Source organism: Chenopodium quinoa, unplaced genomic scaffold (assembly GCF_001683475.1).
Source record: "Chenopodium quinoa cultivar QQ74 unplaced genomic scaffold, ASM168347v1, whole genome shotgun sequence".
In the NCBI taxonomy this organism is placed as follows: Eukaryota; Viridiplantae; Streptophyta; class Magnoliopsida; order Caryophyllales; family Amaranthaceae; genus Chenopodium; species Chenopodium quinoa.
In genome coordinates this window covers 9,373,168-9,390,300 of record NW_018745024.1, presented here as the reverse complement: position 1 = coordinate 9,390,300, position 17,133 = coordinate 9,373,168, and the positions used below count along the sequence as shown (strand labels likewise).

At 36.8% G+C, this 17,133-nt stretch overlaps 1 pseudogene; it reads left to right on the top strand.

The window, feature by feature from the left end:
• Positions 1–10,022: 10,022 nt before the first annotated feature.
• Positions 10,023–16,822, top strand: LOC110708554 (annotated as a pseudogene).
• The last annotated feature ends 311 nt before the right edge of the window (positions 16,823–17,133 follow it).

The window sequence follows — 17,133 nt, the reverse complement described above, 5'->3', positions numbered from 1 at the left end:
AAATTGAAGGTTATACGGTGTATTAGAAAGTTTTCTATGGTATATGGTGAATTAAGCTTTAACTCAGTGGTATTTGGTGAAAAATCCGTTCATAATTTTAAATTCTATATTAATTTAAATTCAATATGAGTATAAAGCAATGAAGTGACCAGGGCTTATATTTGCGAAGTAAAGTAAATTATAGCTTGGATCATTTGACTTTTAAATAAGTTTTATTAGGCCTAAATGTTACTCCCTCCGTTTTTAAATACTTGCTCCATTTCTCTTTGACACGCATGTCGATGCTAATCTTTGATCACTAATATCTTTAATTATCAATAAGTATAAATTCTAACAATTGAAAATTAATAATCTATTCATTGAGATGATTCTAACAAGTACCCACAAGACTATATTTTTTCTTATGTATAAATCACAAACATTAGTCAAAGTAGGACAAATGAATTATGCAAAAAATAGAAATGGAGCAAGTATTTAAAAACAGAGGGAGTATATATTAAGGGCCTGTTCACTTTTACTTAATTTTACTTCAGTTCAATTCTAATTAGTTCAGTTCTTAATTTCCCTTTCTCATAAAATATTCATTTTAGCTCAGTTTAGTTCATTTCAGTTTAGCTCCAATCAGTTCAGTTCTCTTCAGTTCAGTTTAGCTCAGTTTAGTAAATGTGAATGAAACCCTAAGTGTTCCTTCCCCCAAAGTGTATTTTACTTAGGTGGATTAAGATAAGCAATAATAATTCACCTTCTCGTTTGCTTTTAAAAAAATGGATAATAATTTAGTAAGAGTAAAAAGATTTGGATTGGATTGGACGGAGCTTGTGAAAAGCAAGCTTGAAACAAGATTGGACTCAGATATCCAAATTATAAAAAAGAATAACTTAGATTGAATAATAGATCTAACCATATCAGACTTAGGGCACGTTCTCTTCAGCTTAGTTTCAATTCAGTTTAGTTCAATTTTTAACTTCCTTCACTCACAAACAATTATGTTCATTTCATTTCAACTCCAGTTCAGTAAATCAAAATAGGTACCAAGCGTATTTATTGGAGATATTTAGGAAATATTAGATTATATTTGGTGACCATATTTTTGGCTAGAATATCTTTTGGGATATATTTGATTAGTTTCCTAATTCTATCCTATGTAGGTAATCTTGTATTATATATTGGCCATTAGAGCTATCAATGAGAATCAAGCTTTTGAGGTTTTATGCAATTTAACATGGTATCAAAGCAGGTTTTGAATTCCTTTCGTTTTTTTTTCTCTAAAATTTCTCAAATATGGCCGGAGATGATGTTCCTCCGCCACCCCCACCGACTAAAATTAAACCCAATTCCCCTTTTTACCTTGGTTCTCAAGATCGACCCGGGGATTTTATAACCCCTACTCGATTAAAATCTGCCAACGAGGACCTCGACCAGGCTGCCAGCCAAGGCAGACCGCATAAGAGCACTCTGCCCATAGCCAGGTAGACAACTCCGCAGGCACCCCGTGGCAACCTACTACAAACCGCAGGGGGGTTGCGGAGGGGCTTGTTTTGCCGCAACAAACAACCAGCTCCATTGCCACCCCGCGACAGCTTGCCATAGACTGCAGGGGGGTGCGTAGGGGCCTGCCTTGAAGCGGTAGCAACATGAAGAGCACCCCGACATTGAGTTTGAGGCCTTGGGTAAAGGCCACCGTAAGAAATTTCCCTCGGTGAGTTACATGACTATGTGACTTACTCCGTTTTTGCTAATAATCCGTCTCAGTCCTCTCCGTCATCCAACACTCCTTCAGGTACGCCTTACTCTTTAGCACACTATATAAATTGTGACATGTTTTCTGTAAACTATCGAAAATTTCTTACAGTGGTGGTTTAGGAAAAGGAACCAAAATCTTTTAAAGAGGTCATTAAATCAGAAGGTTGGCGACGTTCTATGAAAGAGAAGATACAAGCCTTGGAAGATAATGGGACTTGGACATTAGAGCATCTTCCTCCTGGGAAGAAAGCTTTAGGTAGCCAATGGGTGTACAAGACAAAATTTATGTCTAACAGTGATATTGAATGTCTTAAGTCTCGTTTGGTTGTCTTCGGTAATCATCAACAAGAGGGCATTGATTATGGTGAGACTTTTGCTCCAGTGGCAAAAATGACTACAGTTCGCACTTTCCTTGCTATTGCAACTTCTAAGAATTGGGAAATTCAACAAATGGATGTTCATAATGCATTTCTTCATAAAGATCTAGAAGAGGAGGTATACATGAAACTACCTCCCGATTTTAAGAGCTCAGATCCGAGCTTGGTGTGTCGTTTGAGAAACTCTTTGTATGGGTTGAAATAGGCTCTGAGGTGTTGGTTTGAAAAACTAACCACGGCTCTGAAAGGGTATGGTTTTCTTCAGTCTTACCCTAATTATTCTCTTTTCACATATACTAAAGGCAATGTTCAGATTAATGTCTTAGTTTATATTGATGATCTTATTATTTCTGGTAATGATTCCGCTGCGTTGACTGTGTTCAAGGCTTATCTTTGTGACTGTTTTAAAATGAAGGATCTTGGTCCTTTGAAATATTTTTTGGGCATCGAAGTTGCTCGTAGTAAATCAGGTTTGTTTTTGTGCTAACGAAAATACACCTTGGATATTATTTCTGAAGCAGGTTTATTAGGAGCAAAGCCAAGTGGTTTTCCAATTGAACAAAACCACAAACTTAGCCTTGCTAGTGGTGAGTTGCTTGCAAACCCTGAGTCTTATCGAAGTCTTGTATGGCAGTTGATTTATCTCACGGTGGCTAGGCCAGATTTGGCATATTTGATTCATATTCTTTCACAGTTTATGCACGAACCTCGGATTGAGCACTGGGAAGCAACTCTCAAGGTGGTTCGTTATTTAAAGGGTACCACGGGACAGGGTATTTTGTTGAGTGCAGATAGTGACCTGACTTTGGAGGGTTGGTGTAATTCAGATTGGGCGACATGTCCTCTTACGTACTCGTCGTTCGTTGAAAGGTTGGCTTGTGTTTTTTGATAAATCCCCTATTTCTTGGAAGACTAAGAAACAACCTATAGTTTCTACCTCTTCTTAGTATCGATTCATGGCAATGACTACAAATGAGTTGAAGTGGTTAAAAGCCTTACTTTTGAGTATGGGTATTCAACACCCTAAGGCGATCAAGTTGTTCAGTGATAGCAATCTACTCTACATATTGTTAGAAATTCAGTATTTCATGAATGTACGAAGCATATTGAGATTGACCGTCACATTGTTCGTGATGCTATTACAGAGGGCTTAATTGCTCCATCCTATGTTTCCACTAAAGAACAATTGGCAGATATTTTTACTAAGGCGCTTGGCAAGACACAATTTGTTACTCTTCTTTCCAAGTTGGGCATACAAGTTGGGCATTTTTGATCCCCATGCTCCAACTTGAGGGGGGGGGAGGGGTATTGGAGATATTTAGGAAATATTAGATTATATGTGGTAACCATATTTTTGGCTAGAATATCTTTTGGGATATATTTGATTAGTTTCTAATTCTATCCTATGCAGGTAATCTTGTACGTAGTGTAATATATTGGCCATTAGAGCTACCAATGAGAATCAAGCTTTTGAGGTTTTATGCAATTTAACAGTATTCCAAGTCCTTCGTATAATATGGAGTAACTTGTACTCCGTACTTGGTATTTTGTTGTAAGGGAATATAGTTAAGCATAAATACGGTCCCTCAACTATTGTATTTGTAGCATTTTGGTCCCTCATCTTTTTAATGAAGCAAATTAGTCCCTCTGCCACTCTTACATGGAGTCATCATAGTTTAGGGACTACAGTGCCCATGTGACAAAAGATCGAAAAAAAAATTAATCAAAGTTTAAGGACCTTGGTATGAGTTGGCATTATTTAATTAATGAAGTGGTAAAGTTTAGTGACCTTCTTCCTCGGTTATCTTTGGTCCATGACCTTGTCTTTGACACTATTAGTCCACAATGACACCTTTAACCACTTCCATTTGATCCATTGCTACATCTAGACATTGCCTGTCATCAATAAACATACTAATATTGCTTAAATCTTCTAATTTTGATCAACTCCTAAATACCTTAATTACTAATTTTATAGCAGAGCAGATTCCTTGGCAGAAGCTTTCTTCTTCACTGCAGCAATTTTTTTTTTTCTTTTGGAAGAATTTTTGCTTAATAGTCTGATGGTTTTAATGGCTACCAAAATCAATATATATAGCCACATTTGTGTGTAACGGCTAGTTTTTTGTAACTATTTTGGAATTTGGTTATTTTTTGCTGTAACAATCCTTTAGAATTAAATGCAGAGCCTCTAATCTTCAAACTACCAATTTTTTTCAACTGAAAATATTCATGTAAGCATGCAGCTCCTTAATCTTTTGGCAAAAAGAAGTGCAACCCCTAAACTAATGCTGACTCAACGAGAGAAGTCCCTAAAATTTAGCTTAGTTGGCAGTAAACATCCCTCAACTTTGCTGACTCAGATTTTCCTCCACCAGAATCGGTGAGCCAAGGGTGGCAGAGGGACTAATTTGCCTCATTTCAATGATGAGGGACCAAATGTGCAACTAATGGTATAGCTTAAGGACCGTATTTTAGCTTATCTCTAAGGGAATACGATTATACGAGTACTTCGTAAGTTGGTATAATCGTATGTTTACATTTTTCCCTTTTTGGAGTTTTTTACGCTGCACCCATTCTCTCTCCTCCATTGAAGTTTACATTAGAATTCTCCATTGAAGCTTTCTCCATTGAAGCGGCTTATTAACTTTCTCTCCTTAATTGAAGCAGCTTTTGAGGTAAGTGATACTTTTTCTAAATCATTGAATCTCAATTTCACAATCTAGGGTTTAGTTTCAAATTAACATTAATTTTATTGTTTAATTTTGGGTTTTTCTAGGGTAGGTGATTGAACTATTGCTTATCATTACAGAATTTATGAACGATTATAACGAGAGGATTTATGTGCAATTTGTTTATATATTCTTAATTGAGAAGAAATTTATGTGAATTTTTCGACCCTAATTTGATATTTGAGTCAAATTTGGTTGCCAGTGTGTTGCATTAATCGACTATCGAGCCTAATTGAGTCCACAAACTGAGCTTTTGAGGCAATTAGAGCCTGCTTGAGTCGAGCTTGGGTTTTGAGGCTCATCAAGCTTTGAGCTTGAGCTGAGCCTTCCCTTATTCGGGCTTGTCTCGAACGTTTAGCTCCCCGACAGAGCTGATTTTAACAATTTGGAGGCCTAGGGCAAAATGATTATTAAATAATCATTTGTTTTTATAATTATTAAATACTTATGTAATTTGTTAATTCGTAAATAATTTTATATAATTTGTTGAATATTTTCTCTCTTTATTTAATTGCATTATTTGGACATTTTCAATTCAACTTTTTTTTTTTATCTTGTTTTGTGATTTATATTATAATTAAATATTATATTTTTATAATTTTTTTGAAAATTTCACCAAATACCCCTGAGTTATTTTTGTATTCACCATATACCCATGCAAATTTTCAAATTCACCGTATACACTTGAGTTTCACAAAAATGTCACCAAATGTCCTTAATGACTAACGGCGGTTAATTTCGTTAGTCATTAAGGTTAATTTTGCCACGTGGGATGCTGCAATTGGTTCTCTTTTAATTAATTAATCAATTAATTTAATTAATTAGTTAATTCATATAAAAAAAATTAAACCTACCCCCAGCCACCCCTCCCCTACCAAACCAACCCAATGCCAGCGGGCGCCGGCGTCGGTGGTCCTCCTACCCCTAGCCGGAACCGACACCGGTGGTCCCTATCTGCCGGCGAGGCCAGCTCTCCCACCCTCGACACCCCCTCCCCTACCCCTTTACCCCATGACACTCGAAATCCTCCCCTAATACCCCTCCCTATCCCTCGAAAAACCCCCCTCCTTCGCGGCCGGCGTCCAAACCCCCTCCCCGGCGCCGACAAATCTTTTTCGCTCCACCCCCTGCCATCCCCACCCCATTTCCACCTTAAACCACCACCAAAAAACCCCTTAAACCCCTTAATCGAAAAAAATCCCAAATCGAAATCTAGGGTTTTGGATTTGGGGATTTTTCGATTTTTTTGTTGGTGGTTAAGGGGGGAAAGAGGGTGGGGATGGCGGGGGGTGGGGCGAAAAAGGTTCGCCGGCGCCGGGGAGGGGGTTTGGACGCCGGCCGCGAAGGAGGGGGGTTTTTGGATGGATGGGGAGGGGTTTAAGGGGAGGGGAAACGGAGGGAGAGGGGGTTGGGTTTGTGGGTAGGGGATGCCGTCGCTAGCACCTGGCGAGCGCCGCCGACGCCGTCTGGCAAGGGCTGGGTTGGTGGTAGGGCGTTTGGGGTGGGGTGGGTCTTGGGTGGTGGGGTATTTTTTTTTTAATTTATTTTTTATTTGTAAAGTTTTTTTTAATAATTAATTAACTAATATTACAATAACCAATTAGAGGCTGCCACGTGGCATATTAGTCATTAATGACTAACAGTGTTAATCGCCGTTAGTCATTAAGGGCATTTGGTGAAATTTTTCTTAAACTCGAGAGTATTTTGTGAATTTAAAAGTTTTGATGGGTATTTGGTGAAAAAAAAATTACTCAGGGGCATTTAGTGAAATTTCTGTTTACTTAAATAAATAACTAGTAATCATCAATGAATAATAACTAATCAATAATCCATAAGTATATATTACAATAACTATATATTTAATGATACTGCATACTAAAAAAAATCGTTCTTGGTTTGATGATGCACCATTTTGTTTTTTTTGCCTTTTTTGTCATTTTCATATGGAAAATATTAATGTAAAATAGAAATGCATATACATATGATAAGTAAATGGAAAGTCTAACATAATACAGTAAAATAATTAAAAAAATAACCACAATTAGTCAAACTTTAGGTGATCTTCTAATATTAATTCAACGTTAATAAATTAAAAAATAAGTAATATTGATGTCTATATTCCATAAAATATTTTAAGTACTAGATTTTACTTGTGATCAGTCAAACAAGTCATCATTTGACTTATACTATGATGAACTCTCATTTAAATAAGAATTATCTTAATTAAAAAATAAAATATAGCTTAATATTAACTTATACAAAAAATTAATTTTAATTTTAATTTTAATTATAATAAATAAATTTTTAAAAGACTAGGGTGTCGGGTTTGGTGTAGAGGGCTAGGTGATCATAGATTCGTGCCGACTAGGGTGGGTGAGAGTTGTGTGGGTTCGATGAATCAGCTAGGTTGGGGCTAGGTGAGAGTTCGCCGCATAAGTGTGGTATGAGAGTAAGGGTTAGGCTTTGGTTGGGAGTTCGCCACATAAGTGGGGTTCGAGAGTTAGAGTTAAGACTTGGGTGGGTGTTCGCTAGACTGGTTGGGACACTAGGATGTAAAGTTAAAATGTATCCAATTAAAGAAATTGATGTAGTATTAGAGCAACTCCAATAGTAAGCTAATTAGCAAATTAGCTTTTTTAGACTACATAAAATTATAAAGCTAATTTCTTTTGTAGCTAGTTTGTGCCCTGGCTACTAGCTTGTGGTGTTTGCTAAAGAGAAGAAGAATTTGTCATACATGCGTCAAGATTGCAGTTTAGCCCAAACAATTTGGAGTAAGTGCAATTATTCTGTGTTTTGTCTCACTCTCTTTGTAGTATGAGTGACTGGTGGGAGCACTGTTTTGGTAATTTTGGATAGGAAATAGTGAATTTAATTACCATGTGTTGGGCTATGTGGGGCGCAAGGAACAAATGAATGATTGAGGGTGAAAATCCAAATGTTGAACAATTAAATTGCTGCCTATGCTTTCAAAATTAATACGAAGGGGCGTGAGGTGGGAAAGTTGAATAACAAGGGGAATTGATGGGTGTAAAGAGTGTCTTTGTGGGCGGGTCTCCTTCGGCATCTGATGTGGTTAAAATTATTATTGATGCTGAGTTTTGGGGGAGATGGGGCTGGGTGCAGTTTGCGGGTATAGTGAGGGGGTGGTGCTTTGGGGAGCTACGTTGTAGTGGAGTGAATAATGAGAGACTAAGTTTGCAAAGGTGAAAGCGGTATTTTAGGACATGAAGATTGCAAGACACAAGGGTATGAGTTGCATTGAGATCAAGAGTGATAATATGGTGGTGATTGAGGCAATGAGGAAGCGTTTGTATGACCCTAGTTCCTATCATCTTATTATATAGGATATTCTAGAATTTTTTCTTCTTCTAATTTTACTAGTGTTTCATGGTTTGCTGTAAAGCGAGGGGTAATATCATCTGATTATATAGGATATTAAAGCTGTCACTTCCAAAGTTATTCACTAAAAATTTCTGTTTTACACAGAACACTAACCAACTCATACAATTAACTAAGTAAATTCTACACTTGCTAGTCTGAAACTGCATTTATAATAAAATGTAGGTGCTCGTCAATTGATGTTAAAACCGCAAAGTTAACACTACCTATACAATTGCATAGTTCACACTTCACACGACACTATTAGTTTGCCATAATGGCCATGACAAAACAGTCATCCTAACCACATTTCTTCGAGGAAAACTCATCCTAAACACATGATAAATTGTGATTGACTTATGTTACCATACTTTCCTTTCGTTTGTTGTAAACTCAATTTAATTTATGTAATTTTAGTCGTTTTCAAATTTAAAAAAAAAACAAAAAACAAAAAAAAAACAAAAAAAACTTACAAACAATTTATACAATTATTTTTTTTAAAAAAAATAAAAAATTAAGACAAATTATACAAGTTTTGGTGTGTGATGATAATCACTACCTTATAAAAAGTACAAGATTATTCTTATGAATAATGTTATGTCTGTTATACCATTCAAAATGTGTATTTACATACATACCCTCATTAATATGTACAAGTTTTTTTTAATGAATAGTGTTTGGACAATTATACCATTAAAAATGTTTATTTACTTATTTACCCTCATTATGATTATTACCTCTTCATTTTTAACTCTTAAGATTAATGTGTGGATATTGATACCCCTAAATATATATTTATATATTTTATTTCATTATGATTTGTTATGTAAGGTTAAACAGAAAGAGATTTCGAATATGACTAGATATGGCACGCGCATCGCGCGCGTTAGCTACCATATTATTTGGTTCATATTCCATATTTTTTAGGAAATTTTGATTTTTGCTACCTATCAAACACATCAAATTGAATTTTGCTACCTATCAAAACTTTTATTTTATTTTGCTACCTAACATATGCCCTTTTTTTAAATTTTGCTACCACTGAACGGAATCCGTTAAGTGGGTCCATAACGACACGTGTCGTGTTATTATTGGCCAAAAAAATAAAAAAAATAAAAAAAAAGAAAAACCTAAACTACCCAGCCACCACCCCCTTCCCCCCAACTCACCGCACCCCTCCCCGAAACACCACCCGCGTCGCACCACCAGCCCCAACCCACCTGAACCCTCCCCCTCCCTTTCTCGCAACCGCGTCGCCCCCAAAAACCCAAAATCCAAAACCCTCGTCCCCAAAAACGGCTAAGAATTTGGCCTTAAAAGGCCGAAATCGGCCGGTTAAGGCCACTGAGCCCCAAAACCGGCCGATTTCGGCCATTTGTGGCCAGATTCGTGGTCGTGGTGGGATCTAGGGTTTTAGTTTTGGTGGTTTTTGGGGGCGACGCGGTTGCGGGAAAGGGAGTGGGAGGGTTCAGGTAGGTTGGGGCTGGTGGTGCGACGCGGGTGGTGGTTTCGGGGAGGGGTGCGGTGAGTTGGGGGGAAGGGGGTGGTGGCTGGGTAGTTTAGGGGTTTTTTTTTTTTTCTTTTTTTTTGGCCAATAATAACACGACATGTGTCGTTATGGACCCACTTAACGGATTCCGTTCAGTGGTAGCAAAATTTAAAAAAAAGCCATATGTTAGGTAGCAAAATAAAATAAAAGTGTTGATAAGTAGCAAAATTCAATTTGATGTATTTGATAGGTAGCAAAAATCAAAATTTCCTATTTTAAAAAAAGATTTACTCTAAACCAAGGTCTGCGCTAGGTCGATCCTATAGAGACTCAACCCATAAGGGATCCATAGAATTGCTCTCTCTCTCAGATCTCAGATTAGTGAGATATCCATTGAAGCGCACTCAAGTACTCAACGTTCTCCATTGAAGCGCAGTTGGCGCTCTCTGTTGAATCTAGTTTTTGTATCCCCCATTGAAGCAACTTCTGAGGTAAGTTGTTTGTATTTGTTATCATCATATCAAATATCTCTGAAATTATGAAATCGATAATTGAATCAAATATCCCTATAATTATGAATCAAATTTGGTTGCTAATGTATTGTACAACACTTTAATGTTAGGATTTAAGTATGAAATCAGAGCTCTTTTCCTCCTGCCCTGCCTCAGGGACGGGCCTGCTCCCCGAATATTGAATACCCTCTTCATTTTTAATAAGTTTGATGTTTATCATTGAACCACTTCGATCATTCAGCTTAATTCTGCAGAATTCTATATATAACCCTTTTCTGCTAGGATGGAAAACAATGAACATTAGTCTTTTCTCCTTACGCCTATTGCCCTGGCTCAGGGATGGGGGCCTGTTGGCAGCATGTGTTGAATGTACTAGTTAGTTTATTTATACTACTATGAGATATCGGTTAGTTTGGCTTGTCACAATAGGCTGTGTATTTGAGTTGAATATAATCAACAATTACCTTTGTTACAGCTTTGTTGGGCATTGGTGGAAGATGATTTACACGGCAATTGACACCTTTTACTTGACGGAAGAGCAGCTAACTAATTCGCCTTCAAGGAAAGATGCCATTGATGAGGAAACCGAAACTACTCTCCGGATTTATGGCTGTGATTTGATTCAAGAGAGCGGCATCCTTCTTAGATTGTATCCTTCATGTTGTTTCAATCTTGTGCTAGTTTATTTCTGCTGTGGCTTTCTCCATGTATTTTAGTGTTACTCATACTCAGGTACTCTTGTTGAACATGGGTAAGTGTCCTAGTGTGGACTCGTAATTTTGTTTGTTTGTTTGTTTGTATATATTCCATGATTTTGGTCCAATATGAAGTGTAGAAGTACTAATACCCTTTGTAGCTTGAGGTGATATGAAGTGCTTGTGCTCCATAGCCTTATGCCATTGATAATAAACTATGGATTATGTTGTCCTTAATTGTGAAATCTTAGACCTCAAGCCGTTATGGCAACTGGCCAGGTTCTGTTCCATCGATTTTACTGCAAAAAGTCATTTGCCCGATTTAATGTTAAGGTTAATATTCTGCTTCTGTTGCTTTATTTGGATTGGACATGAAATTCTGTGATTCCCTTACTGTTCTTTCTGCACTGATTCTGCTGCTGAATCTTAATTTAACTGATTTTCAGAGAGTAGCTGCCAGTTGTGTTTGGCTGGCATCAAAACTCGAGGAGAGTCCAAGGAAAGCCAGACAAGTTCTCATTGTCTTCCATCGAATGGAATGTCGAAGGGAAAATTTACCTGTCGAACATTTGGATCTTTATTCTAAAGTACGTATCTAGTCATATATTTCTCTCATTTCTTGTTGCTTATCAATTTGACATATTAGTTACTAAGGATATTGCTGTATGTTTGTCTATCCAATTAACTTGTATATCTATCCCTTAAAAGGAAAATTAGTGTCCTTGTCTTTTTAAGTTTGAAACTTTGTACACACCATAATGTAACAGAAATATTCGGAGTTGAAGATGGATTTGATAAGAACAGAAAGACACCTCCTGAAAGAAATGGGTTTCATTTGTCATGTCGAGCACCCGCACAAATTCATATCAAACTACCTAGCTGTCCTTGAACTTAAAGAACCTTCAGAGTTAAGGCAAGATGCTTGGAATCTAGCAAATGATAGGTATCTCTCACATCAATTAATATCATATATCTTTCTTTTCTCTGTAAATATAATGGTTTTTTGTTGAATTGTGATGCCACCTATTGGATCTTTATGTTTTGACTAGAGTGTGTGAACTTGTGTTTATTTTAACTTGCCTTGAATGCTTGAATTCTATCCTAAAATCATAATCTTCTTGAAGTTTTATGCATTCATGTCGAAGGTATACATTGATTCATAGTTCATTTTTTAACGTCAGAAGAAATTAAAGGTCAGGATTCCCAGGCAGCTCCTAATCTCTTGCAATCATTCGTATTATTGTTTATTCGTTCAATTTGGGAGAGTGCTATGCCTCTTTGCTGGTTTTGGCATTGTAATGATATGCCATTCAATTAGGAGAATTCCTAGTCCGTATCAAGTGCCGTAGAGTTTTTGTTGGGGTTTCCGTCTATAGTTACCTAGTCTGTATGACATATTGCAGGGTATCTAATTGTCTATCCTACACCCAGAACTCCTTTCCACTTGCTTTGCACATGTCCATGCAGAAAAGAAATTGTGAGAAGGTATTAAATTACACCGGGTGTAGGATAATAGTAACAGTATACAAAAACATGGAGACTAGGAAATGGAGAAACACAATACCCGGTGTATAGCAAAACATATGAACAGTTAGAACTATTATAGTATTTTTACCAAATAAAATCACCCAAGTATTTCAAAATCTCATAACAATTTATTATCTTATATTTTCATTGTTTCTACTCTACTATAAGGCAACAAGGGAAGTAGAGAGCCAATAGGAGAAGTTAAAAATATCAGCAGCTGAAAAAACTGTATAGCTGTGTACACAATTATGCAATACAGCAATAATCTTGACTAAATTCTGCTCACTCCTCTATGCACTGTAAAATTTAAAATTTGATTAAATTATCTGCCTTTTAAAATTATTTTATTTTCCTACTCTCGGAGTACTGTTGCCTCTTTTCTTCAGTCTTCGCATCAAACTAGTGAAAGTGTGAAACTACAATAGTACATATATACACGGCGAGAGGGAACTTTTTTGTTGTTTTTCTTTCTTCAAATGGCTTTTTTTTTTTTTTTTTTTTTTTTTTTTTTTTTTTTTTTTTGGCTAGATCACAAGCACATTAAAAACACATCCTCTTGCCCAACCAACTGAATGATCCTTTTTATATCATACTTAGCTATATCCTATGGCCTACGACATCCCTCTCTGTGAACTAGTGAATAATAAAAAAAATCAATCTTAACAAACTCTAATATGTCAAATAGTATGGCACTATGACCCAGTACGGGTTTAGGAATATCACTTCTTCATGCTCTCACTCTATAGTAACACCCTCAAGCTGTCTTGAGACTGAAAATAATTTGTTGCCTTGTTTGTCTATGTTCTGTAATGCGATTAAAGACAGTTCTCTGGTCATCTGTCTAGATGAGTAACAGTGATTATTGCGGTGTTTCATGTTAAAATCAAGGCCAAGTGCCTGGCAGATTTTTTGGAAGTAGGGCAGGAAATGTTAGCTGATTGGGAAAGACAGATGGTCTAACTGGAGGGATAGAAGTTATTGCTAGTTGCCTCACAATCCTATGCACGCCACTATACTTTGCTTCCTAGGAGTCTTAGAGGCAAAAGAACCTGCTACTATGATTGCAGAACTCAGCGTAGTGACAACTATCAATGGCAATCCTTGATTGATTTCTGAAGGGGTCCGTAAGAGTTCAAAACTCTAAGTTCTTTTTTTTTTTTTTTTTTTTTTTTTTTTTTTTTTTTTCAGGGTAAGGTTTTTTGGCCACATCATCCAATTGTGGTATAAAGTATACTCCGGTATAACTAACAATTCTCTGGTATAACTAACAATTTTTCCCTTGATTTAGGGATTAAGAGGACAGTTGTCCCAAATGCCCAATACTAACCATTTCCTACCTTTAGAATGAATCTTCCCTTAACCTGGAACTCAATTTCTGCCAACTGGTTTGAAGGACAGGAAAATAATATAGATAAAGGAAATGGGCCTTGGCTTGAACGTACGCTCGTTGAATAGAGGAAATTGCAGGGTATGAAGTCTTGTCTATGCCGGACTGGGCTTGACTATTTTAACTTGCTTAAGTGTTTTTCTTTGGCAACATGGAATGAATGATGAATGGGAATAAGAATTTTGATGAAATTTATGATGCTTAGTGAAACTTAAGCTGTATAATTTCAACCACATTACTCACCTCATTTACATCTGTAGGACTGTCCATTTAATCAGGCATGCCTATAATGTGCCTAGTTGCTGTTGCCCAAACGCTTACAAAAGCTTAGGCAAGGCGAAGCTAAGACTCTAATTGAAAGACTGGATGCTTTAAATTCATGTTTGCAATCTGTTTTACGCAGTTAATACTTGTTATGTTTTTTAAGAGTAGTGTCTTACTTTGATGATGTGCCTTGCCTCTTAACTCCTACAGATTTTGGCTAGGTTCTACGACCCTTTTTACTGCGCCTTTTGCCTTGTCATACACTAGAACTTTCCATAGCGTGCCTTAGGAAAATAAATGCAAGTGAGTAGAGTGTAAATGATTCCTGCACTTATAGCTGGAAAATTTGCCCCATGTAATTGATATTATTATTAATCCCTTGTACCAGAGAAGCCTTTAAGCCCCTTTCCCTACAGTTCTGCACTGAGTGATATTATTTAAAATTGTTATCTTAAATAAATTAATGGACCAGATCATGTCAGATTATGCATAAGAATCCAGGATGTTTAATGCTGGCATATTCTATCTTATTTGTAGTATTGTAGTTGAGTCATAAGGTAATGGTGTAATGAACCGTTGAGGACTGTTGGTGATTGCTAAATTCTTTGGCATGAATGGAGCTTTAATAGGCCGGCATGTTAAAATTTTAATTCATCAAATATTAACCAATGGAAATATTTAAATTGATTACTACCGCATGCTTAAGGCATCATATATCTACAAATACAAAATCACCATTGCGAGTATTTGTACGTTACTGGCTTTCTGCCACAATATGCCGTTAGTTCTATTTCCATCTAGTCTCCTACTGCCACTAGCTATTGTAGTTAGACTATGTTCACGAGGTTGACCAGACTCTCTCCTTGTCTGTCTATCTGTCTTCCGCAGTCTGCAGCATTTTATGATATCTCTATTTTTTTTTCTTTTGTGACTAAGGGCCACTATGAGGGCTTAGACTTGTCTTAGAGACTATATTAATCAAATAATGTGTGTACTAAAAAGTATATATGTTTGACTAGGTAGTCTTTGTAATAGCTGAGTTCTTCGCTTTATATATCATTGCTTAACTCTGCATTTGTGTTTTATCTCAGTTTGCGGACTACTCTATGTGTTCGATTTAAAAGTGAGGTGGTCGCTTGTGGAGTTGTGTATGCTGCTGCGAGAAGGTTTGGAGTTCCCCTTCCTGAGAATCCACCATGGTGGAAGGTCTTCGATGCAGATAAATCTGGTATAGATGAAGTCTGTAGAGTTCTAGCTCATCTGTATAGTCGTCCAAAGGCCAAGTATATACCTGTCTGTAAGGAGTCAGTTTCCTTCACATCATCCAACAAGTCTTGGGATTCACAGAATACTGCAGTGCCCAAAGTAAGCATCACCCGTCTGTCATTTTAGCACACTGGCCCTACTATTAGGTCTAGCAATGTTTATTAGACTGCGTCTAGCACTCATTCATTTTTGTTAACTTTAATTGCTATACTATAGTTATGCCTAGTTTAAGTTGCCGTGTCTTTTCTGATAGTTTCCGCTTTATTCCAGGAAGGTTCCCTGAATACACCAGTGGCTAGTGCTGATACTGGTGTGACAAAGACGGCTTCAGGTGCTGCAGCTAGTGTTGATACTGGGGATCCAGAGATGCACTTGTAAAACAGGCACTTGACAAGATACAAGATTCTAAGAGAAGTGATGACGAGTCCAAGGACACGGAAAATGATGGTGAAGGAAGAGAGGACGTCATGGTCAAGTCGAAGCCTGAACTCAGAACAGAATCTAGTGCAGAACGAAACAGGGAGTCAGAAAGGGACAGAGATAGGGATAGGGATAGAGAGAAAGACAGGATTAGGGACAGGGATAGAGAAAGAGACAGGAACAGGGATAGACAGAAGTCCCGGGATCGTGAGAGGGGAAGAGATTCTGACAGGGAAAGAGACCGAGATGATATTGAACGGGAGATAGTGAAAGAAAGAAGTCACCGATCCCGGGATAAAGCTAAGGATTTAGGTCAGTGTTTTCCTAGCTTGATTCTTTAACAGTTGCTTGTGATCATCAATTTTAACTATTTCATTTTGTTAGCTGGGTCCTGATATTTCTTTCTTGATTCTGTTCGTCTTCTTTGTCAATTCAGGAGGTCATTCGGATAGATCAAGGCATCATTCTTCTCGAGGTATTACCTCAAATTCTACTTATATGGAACGTGAGTGAGCAGTTTTTTTTTGTTTTTTTTTTTCTTCCAGAGGATGTGGTTCATGTGTCAAAGTTGATAGTGATTTTTTACCCCCGTTTTGTTGCAGATCGAGATCGTGATTACCATGCTTACTCGGCTAGGGACAAAGATCGTTATAGACATCATTTGAAACAATAATTCAGATCAGCCTGCCTTTGTATTAAAATGTATAGCAGAAATGTTCTGATATTGCAGATGTTTTTGATGTATGGATTATGTTTGAGCAAGTATGATGAAAACAATGTATGTTATCCACTTTGGATGTCTTCGAATTTTGCCTAAAGCATAGTGTTGTAAGTTTAATCAACTATTGTTTCACATGAAAGATACGGTACTGCGTTGAAACACCAGCTTGTTAATACCTCAAGCCTCCGGCTTCATCATCTTGAAAGATTGTTGGGGTCCTTTAACGAAACTAAATTGGTCAATACATGAAGGTTCTGTAAGGATTTCTACTTTCTAGCATATAAAAATGGAAGATTACAAATTTAAAATGGTCTACTTTCTTTTTCAAAAAAATAAAATAAAAATTAGTACTCCATCTGTTTCATAATGTTCAACCCCATTATGCAATTATGACTTGTGATTTCCTAATAAAAAAGGGTAATGCTATACATAGCCCTTAGGGCTATACTTAAGCATTAAATTTACTCTTGAAAAATGTATAAAGTTAGGAATTCATGACAAAAAACACGCGCAAATCGGTGTAATTAGTGTATTTTTGTCATGAATTTCTAAATTTTTAACAATTTTCAAGAGTAAATTAAATGCTTATATGTAGCCTTAAGGGCTATGTATAGCATTT